We start from the raw sequence: 20,060 nt of genomic DNA on the forward strand, positions 1-20,060 counted from the left end.
TGTATATATATATATAAAGATTTTTTGATTAATTGTGAATCATTTCATACTTACTGTTATAAAGCACTTAATCTTCAATACAATATATATATATATATATATATTATATATATTATATATATTATATTATATATATATATATAACAATTTAGGAATGGCCTGAACAGGCCATTCGTCACCAGAAAGAGGCAGCCATAACTCCAACCGCCAAGTAGTGTAATTCGGAAATAAGGTGAAATTTAAAAACATTTACCCTAATTCATCTTTTATACGATGCATCGTTTCGGTGTCTTTAATGATAGGCCAGCTTATTAAATTAATTAAGCTGGTCTACCATAGGTCACACTTCATCAGTAAAAGAAACCTGGAGAGACGGATATACACGAGGCTACTGTATCAATGCCTCGGGAATATCTGTCTTAAAATTTTCAAGACCAACGCATTCGCGCCAAACTTATCGGCAGCAAATATAAACTGCCGATTCAATCTCAGAATTAGTCAAAAATTATCAATTAATCAATTTAGGGTAGCAATTTAGGTTGCTACCCTAAATTGATTATTATATATATATATTATATATATATATATATATATGCAATTGTATGTATATATGTTTTTTTTTTTTCAATATATATGTGTATATATATATATATATGTCAAAGGAGTACAAAAAATATGACAAGAACACAAAACATCCAGACAGACAATACAAAAAAGGGAGAAGAAAAAATAAAAACAGGCCATTCGGAGTTTTCTTTTCTCAGTCAAGTTCCAGATTATCTTTGCAATTTCAGCTGGTTATACTCGAGATTGCTCCAATCTGGCCAGCCCCAAGGAAAAACTAAGCTAAGAGCACTAGATACCTTGGAAGAAAGCAGCGAATGTATATACGAAAACAAGGACAGAAAAGAAACGAGAAATTGTACCCAAATGCAAATAAAGAACATTGACAACAGATGTCTTTCGACTAAGGATAAATTAAATTAAGCTGGCATGTGTGGAATTGAAGCCTTACAGCAGGGACATCAGAGATGACAGGCATAGGGAGGAATATAGATGTTGCAGAGATAGTACTCGAACCAAGAAAGAAAGGTCAGGCTTGGCCGAACACTGGTCACGTGGGGAGAGAAGAGAGAGAAGTAGAGACAGAATTATGGAGGGGCGAAAAAAAATGAAAGAGACAAAGTAAAAGAGGAAGGTAGGCCAAGAAATGTGAGAGAAGGGGTACGAAAGAACGAAGTAAATGTGAAGGGGCTGATAGACAGACACACAGACGTATGCGTGTGTTTGACCCCCTCCTACTTGACAGTTGGTGTTGGTTTGTTTACATTCCTGTACCATAGCAATTTAGTAAAAGACAATATAATAACTTCCAAGTTTTCATAAAGAAGTACTAGGGTTGATTTGTTCAACTAATCCTTCAAGATGGGCCCCAGCATGGCCACTACCCAATGGTTGAAACAAGTAAATGATAAAAGATATCACCTGTGTTTATACAATTCCCTTATAGTTGGGTGGTGCTGTGGTAAGTAGATACCCTCCTCAAACTAGTACCCATTGCTAAATCTATTTTATGCATGTACATTAAAAACGGCAGGGGGCATTGAATCGCTACAAGGAGGGCATTAACCCTTTATCATTTAAACTGGCCATATCCAGCCCAAATATTCCACCTGTTCTACCTTAAAACTGACCAGATCCCACCTCTCATACCTACCCTACAAAATAATGCATGATTAATTCAAAACAAGGTGAATAAACAGGTAATACATTTGACAAAGAAAGTGTTAGCAAAAAGAGAAGCACTGTTCTGTAATCTGCTAGAAATAACAGCCAAAAGGTCATGGCGGGAATACTTTTGAACATAAGTTAGCTGAATTCAACATTGATTTGAGACCAAAGGCACTTTTTTCTGAATTTCATATAATAGTGATCCAGTGTTAGAACATATTCTCAAGATATAAAAGGGTGGATGATAGGGGTATGGAGACGGAGGAACAGGTGAGGGAGAGGCATATCATCATCATTGTTTAATGCCCATTTTCCATGCTGGCAGGCATGGGTTGAGCAGTTTGACTGAGGGCTGGCAAGCCAAGAGGCCGCACCAGGTTCCAATCTGATCTGGCAATGTTTCTACAGCTGGATGCCCTTCCTAATGCCAACCACTCCGTGAGTGTAGTGGGTGCTTTTTACGTGCCACCGACACAGGTGCCAGACGAGTCTGGCAAACGGCCACGAACGGATGGTGCTTTTTATGTGCCACCGGCACATCAATGATGATGATGATATATATATATGATGATGATGATATATATGTGTGTACACACACAATCTACTTTCTCAGACAAAAACCTGATTTTTCTTTTGTTTGTTTTTTTTTTATATTTATTTATTTTTCTTAATTCCTTTTTGTTTTTCTCTTTGCAGGTTCTTCTCTTTTACAAGTACCAAAAAACGTACCCCAACCCCTAGCCCTCTCATGAAACGTAGAGGTAGCACCTCAAGTGACCACTCCGAAATGGGTCTCGGAGCTCCTGGCGCTCCGTGTCATTCCTATAGTACTGGAAACCTAAAGGATATCGGAAATAACACAGCTGCATACAAGTAACTAAAAGCACCATTCCTTCACAAACACGGAATCGTGGACTTAGTCAACTTGGCCTCTTTTCAATTTTTGTTTACGGTTTTTTGCCCCCCAACTTTTTTGTGCATCATGCCCTTTTAATCATTTCTGTTGGCATTTTTTCTCATTTTTACCTAATTTTTCCTCTTATAAACCCATTGATTTCTAACTACTGCCACAAACTACCAGTTTTTGGTCGCATTTAAAAAAAAAAAATTCTTTTCACCCTTTTTTTCATTTATCTAATTTTGTTTGTTCGTTATAATAATGTAATTACTTTAATCATTATCATCATCTTGATTGTTATATTGCGGCAATGCTAATTCTTTGTCAAGTTGTTGTAATTACAGAGATCCTTCGTGTGTTACTTGTTCCGTTCCCTTGTTTTTTACTATTTTCGATGTTAATTTTTGTGTTTATAATTCTTGTTATTTTTATTGTTATTTTATTATCATCATTTATTAAATGTGAAAAAAAAAAACTGTTGTTATTGTTGTTGTTGTTACTGTCGTTTTTGTTAGTTTTTATTTGCATTTTCCCCTTTCCTTTTTCCGTGTGAAGGCATGTTCCATTGTCTCCATGTTTAACTATTATTCCTGTTATTGATTCAGTTCTTGCAATCCCCACCGATATTGAAAAACTGCTCCCCCTACATGCCATGCTTCTGCATAACTCAGTGATGGGGTGGTTGCGTAGTAAGAAGTTTGCTTCCCAACCATATGGTTTGGGGTTCAGTCCCACTATGTAGCACCTCGGGCAAGCATCATCTATAGCCTTGAGCTAACTAAAGCCCTGTGGGTGGATTTGGTAGATGGAAACTGAAAGAAGTTCATCATGTGTGTGTGTGTGTGTGTTTGCCCCCATCCCCTCCTTGAAAAACTAGTGTTGGTGTGTTTACATCCCAGTAACATAGCAGTTTGGCAAAAGAGAGCGATAGAATAAGCACCAGGCTTTAAAAAAATATGTGCTGGAGTCCATTCAACTAAAAGTCTTCAAGGTGGTGCCCCAGCCTGGCCACAGTCTAATGACTGAAGCAAATTTATAAATTTTGCTTCACCAGACCTCAGTCAAATCGTCCAACCCATGCTAGCATGGAAAGCAGACATGAAATGACGATGATGAAGTTGGCTCGTTATTTTCTAAATCTCTGACACGTTCAACTGTGAGAAAGGTTTTTGACATAGACAAGGTTTCATGGATAGCCAGTCTTAAAGTTTTCTCTTATGGCCAAGAAAACTTTGATAAATTGAAGAGGGCATGAAAGCCAGCAGATAATCCTCATTAAACTAATAGTATCCTTGTCTGTGACATTCTCTTGGAGATTATTGCATATCAGAGTATTTTTTTATCACTATATATTCCAACCGTGAATATCATATATACAAGGAAAGACTCATATGTAATAACATAAGCACAGATATGACTGTGTGGTTTAGAAGCTTGCTTCCGTACCATGTGGCTTTGGGTTCAATCCCACAGTATGGCACCTTGGGTAAGTGTCTTGTATAGCCCAGGGCTAGTCAATGCTTTCTGAGGGAATTTGGTAGATGGAAACTGAAAGAAGTCCATCATACATAAATAAATATGTATATGTATGTGTGTGTGTGTGTTTATACATGTGTGTGTGTATGTATGTGTGTATATGTTTTTATATACACACACGCAGGGTTGGTCGAAAGTTGCCCAACAGTAAATCAAAACCATTTAATTTCAAGATTAAAACAAAAAATTAGTTTAAATGAGACTTTGCTAATAAAGAGACAAATGTTGAAAAAAGAAAAAGACTGATTTTAACTCACAGCATTCAATTATTAAACATTCATAATTGGAAATGAACAAAATAGAATATTAAGTATTTGTGGAATTTTGATTTACTGTCGGGTGACTTTTGGCCAACCCTGTATTTATATTTATACATATATATGTACACGCACACACATACAAGTGCATGTGTATACGTGTACCTTGTCTTGACATCACATGATGATTGTAAATGACCATCATGGTCATACAAGTGATGCCTGTTTCCAGTTTTCCATGGAAAACGGCTGACCAAAAGGAAATATTACCTGGCCTGGAAACGGGGTCAGAGTTTCTTGCCTAAGAAAATCTACCTCAACAAATTCCAACTGACCCATGCAAAAATGGATGTTAAAACAACGATGCTAATTAGTACAAAATTAAATAAAACATCACCATCATCGTTTAGTATCTGCTTTCCGTGCTAGCATGGGTTGGATGGCTTGACTGAAACTGGTCAGCTGAAGAACTGTTCCACGTTCCAATCTGATTTGGCATGGTTTTCTATGGCTGGATGCCCTTCCTTAATACCAACCACTCCAAGAGTGTAATGGGTGTTTTTTACGTGCCACCAGCACGGGTGCCAGCTACGTGACACCAGATGCATATGAACAGAGATGTGTGAGGTTCAAGAGGTCACTTGAGTAGTGTCAAAGACATGGTTGTCTTTTTGGTGTTGATGCCACAAAAAATATATAATAGGCATTAAGTTTGGACCAATAGGACTCTTTAGCCTCATCAAAGACATGACACCTCTCTAGTGTGGTGCCATGAAAAAAAAAGCACCCAGAACATACTGTAAAGTGGTTAGGGTCATATTAGTCACAATTCTGTAAAGGAGTTAGTGTTAGGAAGATGTTTCGTCCTTGTTGTCAGATGAAAGGTCTTCTGATTCACATCAATCAGTGCTGACCAACTGGACAACTATCTGCGTAATATTGTCCATAGAACAAGCAATCCCACAATGAACCTTATGTATCCAATGTCCAGGTTCCACTGTATCACAGGGGACTTCTCTATCTTAAAAAACCCACAGCACATCTCAGAATATCACAGGAAGGGCATCCAGTCATATAAACTAATCCCTAATGAAACATACAAGTGAGATGCAACCCTCCAACCCATCTAGGTGTGCAGTACAAATGAACAATTTTGTACATTATTTACATTTGATGGATATTTGTCCTCATCTTGTTTGTTGTTAACACAACATTTCGGCTGATATACCCTCCAGCCTTCATCAGGTGTCTTGGGGAAATTTCAAACCTCGGTTCTCATTCCTAAAGTATTTTTTGATATTATTATGTCCACAGGCATATGGCATAGTGGTTAAGAGTGCGGGCTACTAACCCCAAGATTCCGAGTTCGATTCCAAGCAGTGACCTGAATAATAATAATATCGAAAAATACCTTAGGAATGAGAACCCAGATTCAAAATTTCCCCCCAAGGCACCTGATGAAGGTTGGCGGGAATATCAATTGAAACGGTCTGTTATCAACAAACAAGATGAGGACAAATATCCACCAAATGTAAATAATGTAGGTGTGCAGCGTTCCAAAATAAGCGCTGACCCCCAACTGTGGTGAGAGGTTGTGTAATCAGTATCATGCATAAAATGCACCTCCTCAGGTGTTTCTTTAAATAAGTCCTTCATCAGATCCTGCTGTCATGTGAGGAGAATGCATCAGAAGCAAAGTGATGTGCCATTTTCTACTAAATCTACCAGCTGACCAATGTCTTGTTTAGATAAAACTAAACCCATAGATATACTAAGAGACAAGATACAATTATAATCAAAATACAGACATAAAGACAAAAAAAAAAGTAATTTGAGGATACACAAAATTATGGGATATATATATATATATTTTTATGTGCCCTTTTCAAGCCTAGCCAGGCCCATGGGCCCAGTTTCCCAGTTTCTGTGGCGTATGTGTTCCCTCCAGCTGGACGGGACGCCAGTCCATCGCAGCATTACTCAAGAAACAGGAAGAGAGAGTGAGAGAAAGTTGGGACGAAAGAGTACAACAGGGGTCGCCACCACCCCCTGCCGGAGCTTTTAGTTGTTTTCACTCAATAAACATGCACAATGCCCAGTCTGGGAATCGAAACTGCAATCCTCTGACCATGAGTTTACTGCCCTAACCACTGGGCCATTGCACCTCGACATTTTTTATATATATATATATATATATATATATATATATGTATATATATACAGCAAATAAGAAAATGGAGAGGATACAAAATGACATACATCATCTGGTAGACATTAGAAAGTATAAGAAAAAAACACACATGTAGTAACTATGTGTTACACACACATGTATTAATATTACAGGAAAGAGCAAAAGGTCAGTTCCTTGCGGCCGTTTCTGTCAAGAGGCAATGAGATCCTCCATGCATTTGGGTATGAATAATTGTGTACACTACCAGCAGTATATTGGATAGGCACTATCCCTTAATTGGTTTCACAACCTCTAACTCACGCAGAAATATAAACACACACACAAACACACAAAGGAGGTGCTGCAAAGGTTTTGGCTTTAAGTGTATAGACAAAGGCGTAGTTGCAGGCTCAACCTTCCAAATTCTTCTGTAAGGCTTAGAAAAACTGAAGGACCCCTGCAATAAGTGTGTGAATCTGAGAGGGGAATATGTTGAATAAAATCATAATTGACTGATCCTCTTATATTTTCTTTCACCCAAAGCCAGGAATTTATTCAGCAGCCCCTTGTGTGCCTGTGTGTGTGTGATTGAGTCTTCTTGTCTTCACATCTCACAGTAATTGTGACAGTCACAAACATGTCCAGTCATGGGGGGGGATATTATCTTAGTTGGAAACAAATGCAGATAAATAACAAGAAGGGCACCCAACCATAGAAAATCTGCTTCAACAAATTCCATCTGATCTATGCAAGCATGGAAGAGTAGGTATAAAATATGAGGGTGATGATCATATATATATAGACATGTGTTTTTGTATCTTTCATTCATTGGACTGCTGCTATGCAGGGGCACTGCTTTCAAGAACTTTCATGAATCAAGCCTAATACTTTTTTTTAAGCCTAGTACTTATACTATCAGTTTCTTTTATCGAACTGTTGAGTTACGGGGCTGTAAACACACCAGCACTAGAAATCAAGGAGTAGTAGGGGACAAAAACACACACACGTGTATATATATATCAACATCATCATCGTTTAATGTCTGCTTTCCATGCTAGCATGGGTTGGACAGTTCGACCGGGGTCTGGGAAGCCAGGGGCTGCACCAGGCTCCAGTCTGATCTGCCGGTGTTTCTACAGCTGGATGCCCTTCCTAACGCCAACCACTCAGAGAGTGTAGTGGGTGCTTTTTACGTGCCACCTGCACAGGTGCCAGGGGGGGGGTCTGGCATCGGCCACGATCAGTTGGTGCTTTTAATGTGCCACCGGCACGGAAGCCAGCCAAGGCGGCGCTGGCATCGGCCACGTTCAGATGGTGCTTTTTATGTGCTTTATATATATATATATATATATATACATGATGGGCTTCTTTTAGTTTCCATCTGCTAAATCCACTTACAAGGCTTTGGTTGGCCTGAGCCTATAGTAGAAGACACTAGCCAAAGGTGAACCCATAACCATGTGGTTGGGAAGCGAGCTTCTTCCCACAGAGCCATGCCATCACCTGTGTGTGTGTGTGTGTGCTACATCACCGGCAACATTTTTTTTAGTAGCTGTAACCCAAAGTAATAATTATATATATTACGAGCAGTGAACACACTTCAGCTGGTAATCTAAGTTAGTTTGTGACAGGGAATTGAGAAGAAAAAAATCTTAAATATATATATAAAAAAAAAAAAAAAAAAAAAAAAGGAAAATGGTTGCTACAGAAAAATGAAAGAAAAAAGAAAAGTGGGAAGAGATGACATAAAAATACTGCAATTCTGTAAAATGGTGAGAAACAATCTTAGGAATGGTTCTTAATTCCTGCAATTCTTATCTTTAAATGATGGAAATTCAACATTTCTTATCAATGAAAGTAGCAGGAACCATCTAGTTTATTTCTATATAGCTATACTGCCGCTTACACACATGTACATCACATATGTGAGTGAGTGTGTGTATGTATATATATATATATGCATGCATACACACACGTGTATGTGTATTATATGTATGTATGTATGTATGTATATATTTCATATATATATACATATTAGAGAAAAACCACTATGTGGACACCCTTATGCTAGAAATAGATCCGCTATGGTCTCACCACTAAGAAATGTTCTCAAGAAAAATTTAGCAAAACAACCAAAACGTAATCGAGCAAGACAAAAGAAAAAGCAATAAGAATATGGATTATTCGAATACATGGTTCACTATTAACATATTACGTAATTTTACTACTGCTTGACAAACTAGCATTGGTGTATTTATGTCCCTATAACTTAGCAGATTGGCAAAAGAGACTGATAGAATAAGTACCAGGCTTTAAAAATTGAAGTAGTAAAATATATCATCATCATCGTTTAGCATCTGCTTTCCATGCTAGCATGGGTTGGACGGTTCAACTGGGGTCTGGGAAGCCAGAAGGCTGGATGCCCTTCCTAATTAATGCCAACCACTCCATGAGTGTAGTGGGTGCTTTTTACGTGCCAGAGGAGTCTGGAAAACGGCCACGATCGGATGGTGCTTTTTATGTGCCACCGGCACGGGGGCCAGGCGAGGCTGGCAATATATAAAAAAAAAAATATATATATATATATGAAGTCACCATGGGTAGATGCAGGCGTGGCTGTGTAGTAAGAAGTTTGCTTCCCAACCACATGGCCAATGCCAGCACTGGCTTCTGTGTCAGTGGCACGTAAAAAAGCACCCACTACACTCACGGAGTGGTTGGCGTTAGGAAGGGCATCCAGCTGTAGAAACACTGCCAGATCAGACTGGAGCCTGGTGCAGCCTCCTGGCTCCCCAGACCCCGGTCAAACTGTCCAACCTGTGCTAGCACGGAAAACGGATGTTAAACGATGATTATGATGATTGTGTTGAACTAATCATGCAACATCTTACAGCTTAAAGATTCCAATGATGCGATTGCTTATTGTTAGAATGACATTGTAGGGTAGGTGTGAGAGGCCAGAACTGGCCAGTTTGAATATAAAACAGAATAACTGGGCTGGATATGACTGCTTTGAATACTGAAGGGTTAAGAAGTCTTCTGGTAAACATGACCTTGGCATTATTGTCAATAATTGCCTGCATTACTATTTTACTTGTTTCAGTCATTTGACTGTGGCCATGCTGGAGCACCGCCTTTAGTCGAACAAATCGACCCCAGGACTTATTTTTTGTTAAGTCTAGTACTTATTCTATCGGTCTCTTTTGCTGAACCACAAAGTTACAGGGACGTAAACACACCACCATCGGCTGTCAAGTAATGTTGGGGAGACAAACACACACACACACATACACATACATACATATATACGACAGGCTTCTTTCAGTTTCCGTCTACCAAATCCACTCACAGGCCTTTGGTCGCCCCGAGGCTATAAATGGTGCCACGCAGTGGGAATGAACCCAGAACCATGTGGTTGGTAAGCAAGCTACTTACCACACAGCCACTCATTGTACAAACCACATTTCTAAAATGATCAAAAAGTCCAAAGGTTTCTTGGCATCACTCACCAAGGACTTTGTCAATCACTAACTGGCCTTCTATTTGAAACTAGTATTTATAAGTCACATAAAAAGCATTGGTGCTGGTACCACATGAAAAGTACCCAGCACACTCTTTAAAGTGGTTGGCATTAGCAAAGACACCCAGGTGTGGTAACCATACCAAAATAAACAATGGAAATGGGTGCAGCTCTTGTCAAACCTGTGGTTAAAAAAAAAATGGCCCAAATGCCACATGCTGGGACTGAACTGGAGATCTCAAGATTATGAAGCAAACTTCTTAACCAATCAACTTCTTAACCAATCAACCATTTGGTCATAGGTCTGCTGGGTCACAGCTGACCTGCATTAAATACAAACAACAACACATCATACCTGAATCCATCAACCCATGCTTAAATAAAAACCACACAAACTTATTTATCCCCACCCCCTCCCTTTTATTCATCTTGTAACTTGAGGGTATGTCCCAACACCATCCTCTTTTTCTTCTAACTGGGGTAATTATGTATGCCCCCTACAGCAAGATACCTGGTCCCGTCCCCCTAGCTCACTTTAACATCTCATCACCTCACACAAAGCCACCTTGCTCTATGACTACGCCCCTCTTCAGTGGAGGGGCCTTGTCCTGTGAGGCACTTGGTAACCTCACTAGTGCCAGTACCACATAAAAAGCATCCTACAAAGTGACTGGCATTAGAAAGGGCATCCAGCTGTAGAAATCATGCCAAAAGCCAATGCTAGAGCTGCTTCACATAGTCTTCTGGCTTGCCAGCCTGTCAAACCCTCTAACCCATGTCAGCATGGAAAACTAGATGTTAAGTGATGATGATGTCATACATACACTTTTTTTTAATCTTTTGTTTCACTCGTTGGACTGTGGTCAAGCTAGAGCACTGTGTGTGTATGTATATATATATATATATATATCATCATTATTTAATGTCTGATTTCCATGCTGGTATGGGTTAGACAGTTTGACTGGGGACTGGGAAGCCAGGAGGCTCCAGTCTGATCTGGCAGTGTTTCTACAGCTGGATGCCCTTCCTGACACTAACCACTCCAAGAGTGTAGTGGGTGCATTTTTTACATGCCACCAGCACGGGCCAGAGGAGGCTAGCATCGACCACAATCAGATGGTGCTTTTTATGTGACACCAGCACGGTAGCCAGTCACGGCAGCGCTGGCATCAGCAAGCCACAATACATGGCTTCAAGTAATCCAGTAGTACTCATTTAACAAAGCTCATTAATGTATCATTGTACAAAACATATAGAATATATAGTACGACATGAGAGAAAATAAGGAGAGCATAAAGTCATAAATGAAAGAGAAATAATTTGGTGAAATTTTATTTAACCATATGAAGATTGAAATTTCATGACAAATTACTTTGTAACTAAAAAACATGTAAATAATTTATATTATCATATTTAATAATAAATAAATTACTTACAGAGATGTACTTGCATAGCAAGTGACCTGATCTGAGATCGTGTGCTGACACGAAAACAATTGCAGCGTGGAAGGTGTCTATAAGCCATTTAAAACACCCAAAAACACTTCAACTATAAGTTTAATTTGCCAAAATATTTTTGTGGCTTTGAGACTGCGACCCGATTACTGACAAAATTCTGAGATGCAGCACGGAATTTTAGGGCATCCAGCTGTAGAAACTCTGCCAGGTCAGATTGGAGCCTGGTGCAGCCATCTGGCTCACCAGTCCTCAATCAAACCGTCCGACCCATGCCAGCATGGAAAGCGGACGTTAGACGATGATGATGATCAGGTCACAGTCTCAAAGCAACGAAAATATTTTGACACAAAGTAAATTTAAATGTCGAAGTGAATCTAATGGTTTTTGTGTGTGATTTTTAAATTGCTTATAAACACCTTCCATGCTGCAAATTACTTACATTCCTAAGCAAAGACAATATTTAAAAGATTATGGAAGACAATAATAATAAAATTGATATGAAATAATATGATTGTCTAATAAATAGAAGGGAATTTTAGTAATATAATTAAGTGTAACTAGTACAATAAAAAAAAAAGAGATATATTTAGTACTAAAAATCTAGAATATAAAAAATCAAAAAATAGAGACAATAATAATATATATAACAAATTAAAATTGAGTAAAAGTATTTAGAGAGAATATTTATGAAACATCGGGATATCAACAAGAAAATATGAACAATATAAAAATTTTTTTAATTCATAGAAAGTACGGAAGACAATGAGAATAAAATTGATATTAATTAATGAAAGAGTTTCCGAAGATGAGAAGGGAGGTTTATTAGTATACTAGCAGTAACGCCCAGTGTTGCTCGGGTTTGTTCCGACCCTCTAGAATTGGAATTTTTGAAAAGTAAAAATTTTGCATTATGTAGCTTGTTATTCTCTTTAAGTGAACATTTTTCTGGTTGAAATACACTGAAAAATGGCGACACAGCAGTCAAAGAATCGTAAAAAATAGGGATTTTCATAGAAAAAAAGCACCTTTTTGATGTAAATAATTTTTGGTGTTAACATGGTCCGATTTCAATTTTTTCATCTACGGCAGGAAGAGCAAGCCTTCTTCTATCATACTCTCAATTTTGGTCAACTTGCGCCGCAGGCTTTCGGAGGAGATAGTGTTAGTTGAAGGCTACCTAACCTGCCACACACAGACAACTTCAGCTTTATATATATAGATTAGAAATAGTTTATTTGAAAATATAAATTATCCTTATAGTCAAGGTGGTGGAATTAATTATGTAAATTCATCATCATAGTCGTTTAATGTCTGCTTTCCATGCTGGCATGGGTTGGACACTTTAACTGAAGGCTGGCTGGTCAGAGGGCTGCACCAGGTTCTAATCTGATCTGGCAATGATTCTGCAGCTGGATGCCCTTCCTAAAGCCAACCACTCCCAGAGTGTAGTGGGTGCTTTTTATGTGCCACCGGCATGAGAGTCAGTCAGATGGCATTGGCATCAACCATGCTCAAATGGTGCATTTTATGTGCCCCCAGCACGGGAGCCAGTCAGGCAGCACAGGCAACAATCATTCTCAAATGGTGCTTTTTACGACATTGACCACGCTTATAATTAAATAGTATTTTTTAATATCTTTCATTTTCTAGATTTTTTTGTAATAAATATATCTCTTTTGTTGTACTAAGAATATCTCCTAGTTACTTTTTAATTATACTACTAAAATTCCTTTCCATTTCTTAGACAATCATCATATTTTATATCAATTTTATCATTATTGTCTTCCATAATCTTCCAAATATTGACTTTGCATTCTTATAATGTTACGCTAAGGATTTAGTATTTAACAAAGACTTTCACCTGAGAACAGAGCTTAAATTCTTCATCATTTTGAAAGATTTTTTTGCATTCTGCATTCATGCAGATATGTAAGTAATTTATTTATTATTAAATATTACAATCATCATCATCATCATCGTTTAGCGTCCGCTTTCCATGCTAGCATGGGTTGGACGGTTCAACTGGGGTCTGGGAAGCCAGGAGGCTGCACCAGGCCCAGTTTGATCTGGCAATGTTTCTACGGCTGGATGCCCTTCCTAACGTCAACCACTCCATGAGTGTAGTGGGTGCTTTTTACGTGCCGCCGGCACGGAGACCAGACGAAGCTGGCAACGGCCACGATCGGATGGTGCTTTTTATGTGCCACCGGAAAGGGGGCCAGGCGAGGCTGGCAACGGCCACGAACAGATGGTGCTTTTTATGTGCCACCGGCACGGGGGCCAGGCGAGGCTGGCAACGGCCACGATCGGATGGTGCTTTTTATGTGCCACCGGCACGGAGACCAGACGAAGCTGGCAACGGCCACGATCGGATGGTGCTTTTTATGTGCCACCGGCACGGGGGCCAGGCGAGGCTGGCAACGGCCACGATCGGATGGTGCTTTTTATGTGCCACCGGCACGGGAGCCAGGCGAGGCTGGCAACGGCCACGAACGGATGGTGCTTTTTATGTGCCACCGGCACGGGGGCCAGGCGAGGCTGGCAACGGCCACGATCGGATGGTGCTTTTTATGTGCCACCGGCACGGGGGCCAGGCGAGGCTGGCAACGGCCACGAACGGATGGTGCTTTTTATGTGCCACCGGCACGGGGGCCAGGCGAGGCTGGCAACGGCCACGATTGGATGGTGCTTTTTATGTGCCACCGGCACGGGGGCCAGGCGAGGCTGGCAACGGCCACGATCGGATGGTGCTTTTTATGTGCCACCGGCACGGGGGCCAGGCGAGGCTGGCAACGGCCACGATCGGATGGTGCTTTTTATGTGCCACCTGCACGGGGGCCAGGCGAGGCTGGCAACGGCCACGAACGGATGGTGCTTTTTATGTGCCACCGGCACGGGGCCCAGGCGAGGCTGGCAACGGCCACGAACGGATGGTGCTTTTTATGTGCCACCGGCACGGGGGCCAGGCGAGGCTGGCAACGGCCATGAATGGATGGTGCTTTTTATGTGCCACCGGCACGGAGACCAGACGAGGCTGGCAACGGCCACGAACGGATGGTGCTTTTTATGTGCCACCAGCACGGAGACCAAGCGAGGCTGGCAACGGCCACGATCGGATGGTGCTTTTTACGTGCCACATAAATCATTTATGTTTTTCAGTTACGAAATAATTTCTCATGATGTTCGAATTTTTTTATCATCGTCATTTAACCTCTGCTTTCCATGCTAGCATGGGTTGGACGGTTCGACCGGGGACTGGCAAGCCCGGAGGCTGCACCAGGCTCCAATCTGATTTGGCAAGGTTTCTACAGCTGGATGCCCTTCCTAACACAATGCCAACCAGCCCCAAGAGTGTTGTGGGTGCCTTTTTACATGCCACTGGCACGGAGCCCAATCAGGTAGTACTGGCATCGACCATGCTCGAATGATGCTTTTTACGTGCCACCAGCACAGGAGCCAGGTGGCACAGGCATCAAACATGCTCAAATGGTGCGTTTTATGTGACACCGACATTGGCGTCGGCCACACTCGAGTGGTGCTCTTTATGTGCCACCGGCATGGGTGCCAAAATTTCAAACTATTGCTCTGTCATTTATATATAGAGAGGGGGGGAGGCGGAAGAGAGAGAGAGAGTGGTAGTGATGCAGCTAAACACAATTAGGCTTGACTTGTATATACGTGTGTGTATGTGTGCAGAAAGAGAGAAAGACAGAAAATATTGAAGTAAAAGCCAGCAATAAAGATGGAGAGACAAAGAGAGAGAGAGGAGGAGGGGAAGAAGAGTAAGGGGGAGGAGGAGGAGAGATATGGAGAAAGATAGAAGAGAAAAAAATAAACAAAGAAAGTAAAAAATAAAGTACATGAAGAAATTGGCAGAATGCAAAGTGCCACACCCTACACTGCCATTCTTCTTAAGAAACGTTAGAATCACCAATTCCCTCCACCCATCCCCCACTGCTCCAAAAACAATCAATGCTTATTTACATAAAGCTGACTGTTTCTTTACCAAACTACCATCAACCAATCTAACAGTGGTGGTCGTGGTGGGAGTGTTCCTCACCTAACACTGTAGTACAATACCAGGTTAGACTTTATACATGATCTATGCACAGAATTTTCTGAAAATTCAATTTATTTCTTTCATTGCTATACTCTTTTACTTGTTTCAGTCATTTGACTGCGGCCATGCTGGAGCACCGCCTTTAGTCGAGCAAATTGACCCAGGGACTTATTCTTTGTAAGCCCAGTACATATTCTATTGGTCTCTTTTGCCGAACCGCTAAGTGACAGGGACGTAAACACACCAGCATCGGTTGTCAAGCAATGCTAGGGGGACAAACACAGACACACACACTTACATATATATACATATATAGGACAGGCTTCTTTCAGTTTCCGTCTACCAAATCCACTCACAAGGCATTGGTCGGCCCGGGGCTATAGCAGAAGGCACTTGCCCAAGATGCCACGCAGTGGGACTGAACCCGGAACCATGTGGTTGGTTGGCAAGCTACTTACCACACAGCCACTCCTGCGCCTATATTTAAATTTTTTTAATTTTATTTTCATTTCAATCTTTTTCAAGTATTTTATTTTAACATTATGTCATAGATGCAAGCATGGCTATAGGAACAGGCATGGCTATAGGCTCAAACACAACTATAGGTGCAGAGTCTGGGCTATAAACACAAGCATGGCTTTGGTACAGGCATGGCTTTTGGCACTGGCATGGCTTTAGGTATTGGCAAGGCTATAAGATCAAATATGACAATATGCACAACAGGGCTACAGAAAGAAAGCACTGCCTCAGTGTAGGCTCATCTGACCTAAGTGACCATGGAAAAGGGGACACTTCAATTATTAGAGGCTAGGGGACAAAGGGTGTCTCTAGGAACCATTTGTCAAATTAAAATTGCTAAATCTGATAGAATAATATCCCATCTTCATTAAACTCGACACCATTCTTACAGGAATATACAATAGTTATCTGTTATTTTTTACTTGTTTCAGTCATTGGACTATGGCCATGCTGGGGTACTGCTTTGAAGAACTTTTTTTTTTTTTTAACAAATCAACCACCATCCTTTTTTTTAAGCCTGGTACTTATTAGTCTCTTTTGCCAAACTGTTAAGTTACAAGGATGTAAACACACAAACATCAGTTGTCAAGCAGTGGTGGGAGACAAACACACACATATATACAAGAGGCTTCTTTCAGTTTCCATTTACCAAATCCACTCGCAAGGCTTTGGTTGGCCTAAAGTTATAGTAGAAGACCCTTGTACAAGGTGCCATGCAATGGGAGTGAACCTGGAACCATGTAATTAGGAACCAAACTTCTTACCACACAGCCACTTGTAAATTGATTTTTAGTTAATTAGTAGTTTCCTTAATTAGTAAGAACTGCATTAGTAATTAACTCTGTTTTTGTTTTATCGCATAAAGCAGATAAGAAATATATTCACTCTTAGCTACAATGAGACTCAATTCACATTAACAGACGAGTGGGCTTCTGCATGGCTGTTCAATCTGTTAGAAATAGCAGCCAGATATTCCCTTAACTCACATATTACTGTCTTAAAAGTTATCTAAAATTCAATATATATTTGAAAAAAAAGATGGGATGATCTTGATCAGAATATCTGTTTCAATCTGACTTGACCTGGGGTTAAACGACATTACCTAGTCAATTACAGGTAACTTCCCTCAAATATTTCTGAATCTCTTTGCCAAAACTAAAAGCAGCAAGTGTTGAAATTAGATATCTTCCTTAGATCCACAAAAGAACCTGTTGCAGGTGGATTTGAATTCATTATTTATATCATTGGGCAATAAACTACACTTGCAAAGACTTGTTGAGTCAAGTGAAGTCACTGTCATGGCCGATGATAGTACGGGTGGCAGGTAAAAAGCACCATTCGAGCATAATCGGTGCCAGTACTACCTGACTGGTTCCTGTACCGGTGGCGCGTAAAAAGCAGCATTCAAGCGTGGTTGATGCTAGTACCACCTGACTGGCACCCATGCCAGTGCCATGTTAAAAAGCACCCACTACATTCTCGGAGTGGTTGGCGTTAAGAAGGGCATCCAGCTGTAGAAACCTTGCCAGATCAGATTGGAGCCTAGTGCTGCCACTGGCTTTCCAGTCCTCAGTCAAACTGTCCAACCCATGCCAGCATGGAAAATGGACGTTAAATAACAACGATGATGATGATGATATGTTGGTAATTTGATAAGTTATCAGTTGTTAATTTTATCATTACTATTAGTCACATCCAATCTGAGGTCTGCTCAATATGTATCAGGACTGTTGCTATGGTAATGGGGCTAAAGTATGCAGAGTGAAGCCATTTGGCAAAGACTGACCTTGAACTCTGTTATGCAAGTTATTACGTTCTTGCTCACTTCCATTGTTTATAGAAGTGCTTGTAAAGTAAAGTGTGTAGAGTGTGGTTGTCTCAAGAGGAGGAAGACCAGGTTCCAGCTGTGTAGGATCTCCTGGATTGTGTTGAGGAAGATGAAGACTTTTTGAAAATGGTCCTAACAGGTGATGGAATGTGGCTCTACAGCTATGACCCTGAAATCAAGGCAAACATCAAATCCCACTTGAAAGGAACAAGATTTGAAGACATCAAGGAAATTCAAAAGAATGCAACGAGGCAGCTGCTCACTATCCCAAAAAGGAGTTCCAGGAATGCTTGCATCAATGGAAATGATGCCAGACAAAGTGTGTGGCTTCAGAAAGGGACTGCTTTGAAGGAGATCAAACATTTGGGTTGTAGCTTTCTTTTTATGGCACCAGTCTTGATACTTTCTGGTCAGGCCTCATATTTTATTTTTAATGTCTGCACAATTAAATTGGATTTGTTGACTTTGGGATCAATAGAGATCACTGCCTCTGCCAAATCAAGGGGGTAAATGTGGTAAATTTTATGTTTCAATCTGTCTAATCCCCTTAGCATTCAGATCACTCAGTCAAATATTATATTTATTTATTCACATTGTTTTGAATTAATCATGCATTATTTTGTATCTTTGAGATTGTAATGATCGGATTATTTTTAGAATGACATTGTAGGGTAGGTGTAAAAGGCCACACCCGGCCAATCTGAACATAAAACAGATATATTTGGACCAGAAATTGAAGGCTGCGAGCTGGCAGAAACGGTAGCACGCCAGGCGAAATGCGTAACCCGTATTTCGTCTGCCGTTACGTTCTGAGTTCAAATTCCGCTGAGGTCGACTTTGCCTTTCATCCTTTCGGGGTCGATAAATTAAGTACCACTTACACACTTGGGTCGATATAATCGACTTAATCTGTTTGTCTGTCCTTGTTTGTCCCCTCTGTGTTTAGCCCCTTGTGGGTAGTAAAGAAATAGTTATATTTGGGCCAGTTAAAGCTGGTTTAAGCACTAAAGCATGCAATGCGTCACTAACTTTCCAACAATCTCAAGCCATAAGAAGATACATTATAATTCTATGATGGATAGATTCTGGGAAATGGCCCAACAACCAAATTGGTCCTTTCCATGCCTGACTCGTATGTTTTCCCCCACCCCATCACTGCTGAACAAAACCTGGCTGTCCACCAAGAAGTTGCAGAAACTCGACACTCAATCTCTGACTTGAGTGAGGAAGAAATGGATATTAAAGCAAAAATTCACACAAAATAGCACAATGAGTGAGTTGTATCCAGGTATGGGTGGCTTATCTGGTATTCCTAGAAGAAATCTGTCCAAACTCCGTTTAAAGGTGATGGGATCATTTTCCTCTTTGATCAGTTTTGGGACAATGTTAAACAGAGCAAGGCCTGTTGAGGAAAAGAAATTGTGTCGCAGTGTACCTATATGTTGTGATCTTGAATTGGGCAGGGGCCATATGGTCCATGGTTTCAGCCTTGGATGAACCTTGAAACTAATGTTCAGGTCGTTTGGTCAATACTGGCGGTGTATTCTCCACATCGTACGGTGCTGGAGAGAGTAGAGTTGGAATGCCCTGCTAACAAACCTGCCCACAGCCGCAACTGAATCCTGATGCATTGAGGAAGTCACAGAATCTGCCAACCATGATGTGACCGTCATCAATCTGCCTGAAGAAATCACTGCTCAAAGGACATTTGCTGACAACTCCTCCAAAAACTGTTTCACATTGTACCAAGGCATGTTTGTGCCATTTAGCTTCTGATAAAGCTAAGTGAGAAAATCGTAATTGCTTATCAAACTTGTCCTGGTTTACCACCTGTATACACCCAAAGCTTACTGGAACTGTGCCTCGTCGATGTCAAATAAGAGTTTCAGTCCATGAGTTTATGGACAGATGTAGAAATTTAATAAGTCTGGTGAGACATAAAAGAACAATACAGGCTGGACTATAAATATCAACCAAACAATGGACAGCAATGTTAAAGCCTCAGGAAACAAAAACACTACACCATCATTTATGGGTCATGATAGGCTTAAATGCAGTTATAGATTGCTGTCTTTAAATGCCCA

At 40.4% G+C, this 20,060-nt stretch overlaps 1 long non-coding RNA gene across 1 annotated transcript in view; it reads left to right on the forward strand.

Moving 5' to 3' along the window:
• LOC118762193 overlaps window positions 1-7,129 on the forward strand; it is an 8,112-nt gene extending 983 nt beyond the window's left edge. Inside the window, exons 2-3 of the long non-coding RNA XR_004997969.1 lie at window positions 5,780-5,786; window positions 6,694-7,129. This is a non-coding gene — a long non-coding RNA (uncharacterized LOC118762193). The remainder of the gene's footprint in view (window positions 1-5,779; window positions 5,787-6,693) is intronic.
• Window positions 7,130-20,060: the final 12,931 nt, after the last annotated feature.

This window comes from Octopus sinensis, linkage group LG2 (genome assembly GCF_006345805.1).
Source record: "Octopus sinensis linkage group LG2, ASM634580v1, whole genome shotgun sequence".
In the NCBI taxonomy this organism is placed as follows: Eukaryota; Metazoa; Mollusca; class Cephalopoda; order Octopoda; family Octopodidae; genus Octopus; species Octopus sinensis.